Source organism: Aquarana catesbeiana, linkage group LG04 (assembly GCF_042186555.1).
Source record: "Aquarana catesbeiana isolate 2022-GZ linkage group LG04, ASM4218655v1, whole genome shotgun sequence".
Lineage (NCBI taxonomy): Eukaryota > Metazoa > Chordata > Amphibia > Anura > Ranidae > Aquarana > Aquarana catesbeiana.
The window spans coordinates 7,043,994-7,050,100 of record NC_133327.1 but is presented as its reverse complement, the minus strand read 5'-3'; the positions used below and the strand labels follow the sequence as shown (position 1 = coordinate 7,050,100).

The 6,107-nt window shown below is 35.3% G+C and overlaps 1 protein-coding gene across 2 annotated transcripts in view; it reads left to right on the top strand.

The window, feature by feature from the left end:
- The window catches only part of LOC141141321 (supwaprin-a-like), a 70,446-nt gene that overhangs the window by 11,795 nt on the left and 52,544 nt on the right, over positions 1 to 6,107 (top strand). Inside the window, exons 5-6 of one of the 2 annotated variants that reach the window (XR_012244046.1) lie at positions 1 to 295; positions 464 to 656. The exon at positions 1 to 295 is cut by the window's left edge and continues 76 nt beyond it. The exons of the other annotated variant lie outside the window; for it this stretch is intronic. The gene's annotated coding sequence lies outside the window, so the exon portion shown is untranslated. Of the gene's footprint in view, positions 296 to 463; positions 657 to 6,107 lie in introns of those variants that run through there. 2 annotated transcript variants of the gene reach the window in all.

Sequence of the window (6,107 nt, the reverse complement as noted above, 5' to 3'; positions counted from 1 at the left end):
CCATATCCTCGACTAGCGATGGATCTTCAACAGAAGACACTAAAGTAACCGAAACTGAAAGAATAGGCAATACCAATTGGTGTTCGTGTGAAAGGTGCATAAAAATGCCCACACAAGTTGAGTCGATCTGTTGCCGTGAAGTTGATGCGGTTGATGCTTGCATACCAGAGGGACATCAAAGCATTACGCAGGCAGATACATTTCTTTCACAAATTGTGCACCATGAACATGTGAGGATAGTGAATATCACGATTCATCTGGATAATATCCCGATTGTAGATGCCAATAACAACAGGTCATTAGTTATCTTTCATGTATTTTTTCTCTTTTGAAATATAGATTATTTAGAGTAAATCCGTAAGCTGATAATATTTATATTTATGAATTTCATGACTTTGTATTAAAAAATTTAAATATTTAATTTTTAGATAATAATTTTACATGTTTGTTTTATTTATTCCAGGAGATTACGTAAAACAGCATATCGAATGTTCATCGCTTGGGTTTATGGGATTTTAGGAAAGGGAAACAGAAGGGTTATACCTTCTTGTGCTGTTAATGCAGTGAGACATGTTTTTCCTGATCCAAATGGATCATATGTTGGATTTCTTTACTCAAATGATTATGATGCTTCTGAAATGGCTTTCTATTAAATAAAAAAATAAATTAATTTTATGGTTAATTTTAAATTTTTGTGTATTTTTGTTTATTATTTATTAGTAAATAAAAGTTTATTCTATAAATAATTAGTGTGTGCTTTATTTACTGCTAATGTTTATTCATTTTCTTGATATTTTTGTTATAAAAAAAAATTTAATTTATTAATAACATTTTTAGATTTAGTGCAAATAAACAAATTGTATATAATGATTTAAAAAAAAATATATATCCAAGTTCAATGTGCAAACACTATAAACCAATTTATTTTTCAACCATCGATAACATTTAAAACCATAAACTTTAACCAAATTATAAAAATGTAAGTACCGTTGATAAAAAACACATTAAAAAAAAATATGATATCTTAAACAATGGGAAATCGTGTTCTGTGCTTTGCTATTGCAGCACTGGTTTCCGGCCTTTCTTCTGTGGCAATGTTTTTTGGAAATAGCACATTTTTAGATTTCCATGTACTAATCAAGGTTCCCTCTATGATAGCCATCATGTTACCTAAAATAGTTTTGGAATGTTCATTAGACATGTTTTTGTACACGTTTCTAACTATCCATTTTTTCCGTCCTCTAGGGAATTCTAAATTTTTCCGCTCCACTTGAAACACCTCACCACTGTCATCAATTTTTTTTACTGTTGCAAGTTTTCTTCCAACATTGAAGTTGTGTTGCAATGCAGCCAATCGGGTTCTAGCCTCCATGGAATCATATTTATAATGAATCCTCTTAGGTCTATATTTGAGCATCATGCTGTGGTATGTCTCAATAGTACCAGTTGCAGAAATATGTCAGATGCTTTAGATCTTTATCTATTTGAGGGTCCATTATAATTGTAGATAATGAATCGAATGCAGGTGTGTTTTTTTTTAGCCATGGAATCTTTGGACAATGAATACTGAGATCATCATGTAGGCAATGATGTTGCATTTCTCCAACTGTCCACGTATGTTCACTTACTATATGATGTAGCAGTAAGGTATGGTAAAGGCCAATTTTTCCATGGCAACCGAGGATGTTGTTTGGGACACCTGCACCAATTCAAAATCCACAATTTTTTTAGAATAGATATCCATAAATGTATATGTGGTATATTTAGCACAAAACCCGGGGCTGTCACATTGTCCATCCCCGATGAGGAATAACGAGGTTCCTGTCAATTCCTCTTTCACTTTTTGACAATTTTCCTTCCAGCTGCAATCAATAGAAGGATAAATATACTTTTTTTGGCTAGGTTATAGGACGATTTTCCAAACATCACTATTCCACTTAGATTAAACATTTCTTTAACCTTTAGAAAGCTTCCACCTGACAAACAAATTGCGCCCGCAAGTAAAATATTGCCTGCAGCGTAATTTTTTATCTTTGGCTGGCTTTCCCAAAGTTTCAAGCGATGCGATGCAGTACAGGTAGAAAAGACAGACAGCATTGTACCAACTATTTTCTTTTCAAGTGTCTTAATTTTAGAAAAGCATGTCTGGTCGGGACATTGCATTTGAAAGAGCAATGTATCGAGACAAGTTTCAAATACAATAAATTTTTCTTCGTTAACCAAGTTAACAGGATCATTAATTGTTTCTACAGTTTGTGTATCAATTACACTCTCATTTAACGTGTAGTCACTTTTTTGAGATAGATAGATAGATAGATAGAGAGACACAAACACACATACATAGATTTATGTAAAATATATCTCTAAATTTATTTCTATCTATTCCTACATACACACAAAAAAATACACAAATAACATACTTATATGTAAACACACACAAACACACTGACAAACGTTTACAAACAAACACATAAAAAAAACAAAAATATATTACCTTTTTTGATGTCTAATTTTGAATAAATATAAAAGGAATTATACACGCTCCAAATTTTCATATTACCGTGACAAATTAGAATTATGTAATAAAACTGTTAATGGTCAATTTTTGGGTTTGATTATAAAATATTTATGTAAAATATACATATTTCTATAATATTATTTTTTAAAAATCTATATAGGTATTAACTCAAAAGTGTATATATTATCTAATTTATTTTTGTTGTTATTAAATATCGAATTTAAAATAATAATTATTGTGTTAAATTATATTTAAAAAATTTAAATAACGGTATAATGTCAAAGCAAAATAAATAACAACTTGTAAAATAAATTAACATGTAAATATGAACATATGAACATAAAAAGACAAATAAAAATACAAACAAACACTATATATGATAAATTAAAGTATATTTTATTAATTTTTAAATGCAATATATTTATATTTATTAATTCAATAAATAAATTCAATATTAATTCAAAAAAGATTTAAAAATATTTGTACAGCAAAAAAGAGAGAGAGAATAAATTAAATAATAATAAATAACTAAACTTAAAAATGTATATCTAAATATACAATTTAATACATAAATAATTAAACCAACCAATTAAACCAACCAACTTAAAACATTATTAAAAAACTAAATATAAAGAGAGAAGAACAGTTGATAGAGAGTGAACTAAAAAAAAAAGAGATAAGAGAAAGCTAAACTAAATATGATAGAGTCAGAATAGTGATTGATTGATGAATGATGCCGAGAAGACATAGCTAGCTAAAATAATAAAAAATAGATAAAAGCAAACAAGAGAAAGATTTACAAGTAAAGATGGGCAAGGCAGACATAAATTAGTTAATTTTAGTAAAACTAAATTTTAAACAACAAGTAATCCCTCTTTCACACGAACGATCCGTAAAGGTCCGCCTTTCTCTTTTTTGGACGTACCTGAGCGGACCATCCATAGACCTCTATGGAGCATCGGATGTCAGTAGTGATATGTCCGCTAACATCGGAGCCGCTCCCATGAGAAAAAGTGTAAGTGCTCTTTCACATGGGGCGGATCAGTGATGATCCGCCCCGTGAACATCTGCTTGCTCAGCGGGGATCACTCCGCCGATCCCCACTGAGCAGGAAGATGACAGGTCCGTCGCTAAACACTGTGCAGCAACGGACCTGTCAGAGTGCCGCTCTCCCCTATGGGGGATGGGGTGATGACGGACCGTACAGTCCGTCGTCACCCGATCCGGAAACGGACGGAAAAGTAGGTTTTTCCTCCGTTACACTTTTTCGGATCAGAGCGGGTCGGATGTCAGCGGACATGTCAGCGCTGACATCCGACGCTCCACAGACCTCAATGGAGTGTCCGTTCAGTTCCGCCTAAAAAACTGACAGGCGGACCTGAACGGACAGTCCGTGTGAAAGAGGCCTAAGACCTCTTTCACATGGGACGGATCCATGACGATCCACCCCATGAACATACGCTTGCTAAACGGGGACCTGTCCGCCGATCCGCGCCAAGCAGAAAGGAGACATTTCCGTGGGTGCACACAGTGCAGCAACGGACCTGTCAGAGCCCCGCTCTACCCTATGGGGGATCAGATGATGACGGACCATAGAGTCCGAAGTCACCTGATTGGGAAAAGGATGGAAAAGTAGGTTTTTGCTCCATTACACTTATTTGGATCGTAGCGGGTAGGAATGTCAGCGGACATGTCACCGCTGAATTACAACGCTCCATAGAGGTCTATGAAGGGTCATTTCAGGTCCGCCCAAAAAAACTGACAGGTGGACCATAACGGATCGTTTGTGTGAAAGGGGCCTAAGGGAGGAAAAACCTACATTTCAATTGGTTTTGTGGATCGGATCGTGCAACGACGGACTCTATAGTCCGTTATCATCTGATCCCCCATAGAGGAGTGCGGCGCTCGGACAGGTCTGTCGCTGCACAGTGTGCAGCGACAGACCTGTCATCTGCCTGCTCAGCGGGGATCCACGGAGCAATCCCCCACAGAGCAGAGGGGGCTCTACACACGTACACGTCCGTGTGAAAGAGCCCTAGGAGAAAACAAAAGATAGATTTGAGCGACTAAAAGAAAATTCGAGAGAACAGCAAGTAAAAAAAAAGGGGGGGGAAGACCAAACCAAAGAAAGCGAAAGAGAAAAGAGCAAGTAATATAATGAAATAAAAGTAGAGAAGAGCAAGCGATAGCACGAAAAAAGCGAGAACTATGTATTAAAATAAAACCTTTAGATAATCAAATAGGCTAGAGACTAATAATGTTAGAGTTGAGCAATCAAGAGCAACTGAATAGAACTGCTTAAAGCGGGGGTCCACCTATACCGCCAAAAAAAAAAAAATAGTAAAAGCCAGCAGCTACAAATACTGCAGCTGCTGACTTTTAATACATGGCCACTTACCTGTCCCAGGGTCCAGCGATGTCGGCAGGCGACGCCGAGAACCCGCTCGGTTCTCGGCAGCTGCCGCCGCCATCCTAGGTGAGGGGTTCCCTACTGCGCATGCGCGAGTCGCGCTGCGCTTCCTAACTGGTCCCCGCTGTCTCTGGGACCCGTGTGTGTCCCAGCAGACAGCGCGGTGGGGACGGGAAGAGGCATAGACTCCCATGGGAGTTAATGCCGGAAGTGGGTGCAAATACCTATCTATCGTCAGGTATCTGCACCCCCCTCCCCCTGAAAGGTGCCAAATGTGACACCGGAGGGGGGGAGGGTTCCGAAAAGCGGAAGTTCCATTTTTGTGTGGAACTCCACTTTAAAAAATTATAAAGATCACGTGAGAAAAGAAAGTCAGAAAAAGACAAATAAATATAGAAGATCAAAAGAGAGAATGAGAAATGAGTGAGCCAAAACAGTTGGTCAAGTTAGAAGATAAAGTGTGCCATAAGGAAAGAGAGAATAGTGAGTCCGATAAGTAAAAAATAACGAGCAATTTAAACTAAAAAAAATAATAGAGAGAGAGAGAAAAGTGAGTTGGGAAAAAAAAAAAAAAAAGAAGAGCAAACAATAAATAACAATTATAAAGATAATAAGGACTTCTAAAAACCCACAAAAAAAAAGTTTATAGGATGGAGTGGTCTAAAAATATAATTATTTCAAACGAGAGAAAAGATAGCCAGATGAACAAATGAACCAGAAAAGGAGAGTAATAATATGAAAAATAAAGAAAAATAACAAACGAATACCGACCAATAGAAAAAAAAGAGAGAGGCGCTATGTAGAGAGAAAAGATCAAGAATAAAAAACATAAATATAACATATAAAATATCAATACATATTGCAGATATAAATATATTCAACATTATAATATAATATACATTTCCCTTTAGCTTGGTTTTGATAAAAATCAAATCCAATTGTCTTTGCAATCTAGAGAATAAGAAAGAAAAATAAAAAAGAATTAAATTTATCATAAAAAATTATAAATAATAAAAAAATCTTAAAAATATGCTTATAGGGATATAAAGAAAAATAATATTCCTACCTGGACTGTAAAGTAAAGAAATGTGATGAATGGTGTACAATAACAGTGCCTTGGGCTCTGTATTACTTAAATAACAGAAAAAAATAAATCTAGTGAAAATACAAAAAAACTAT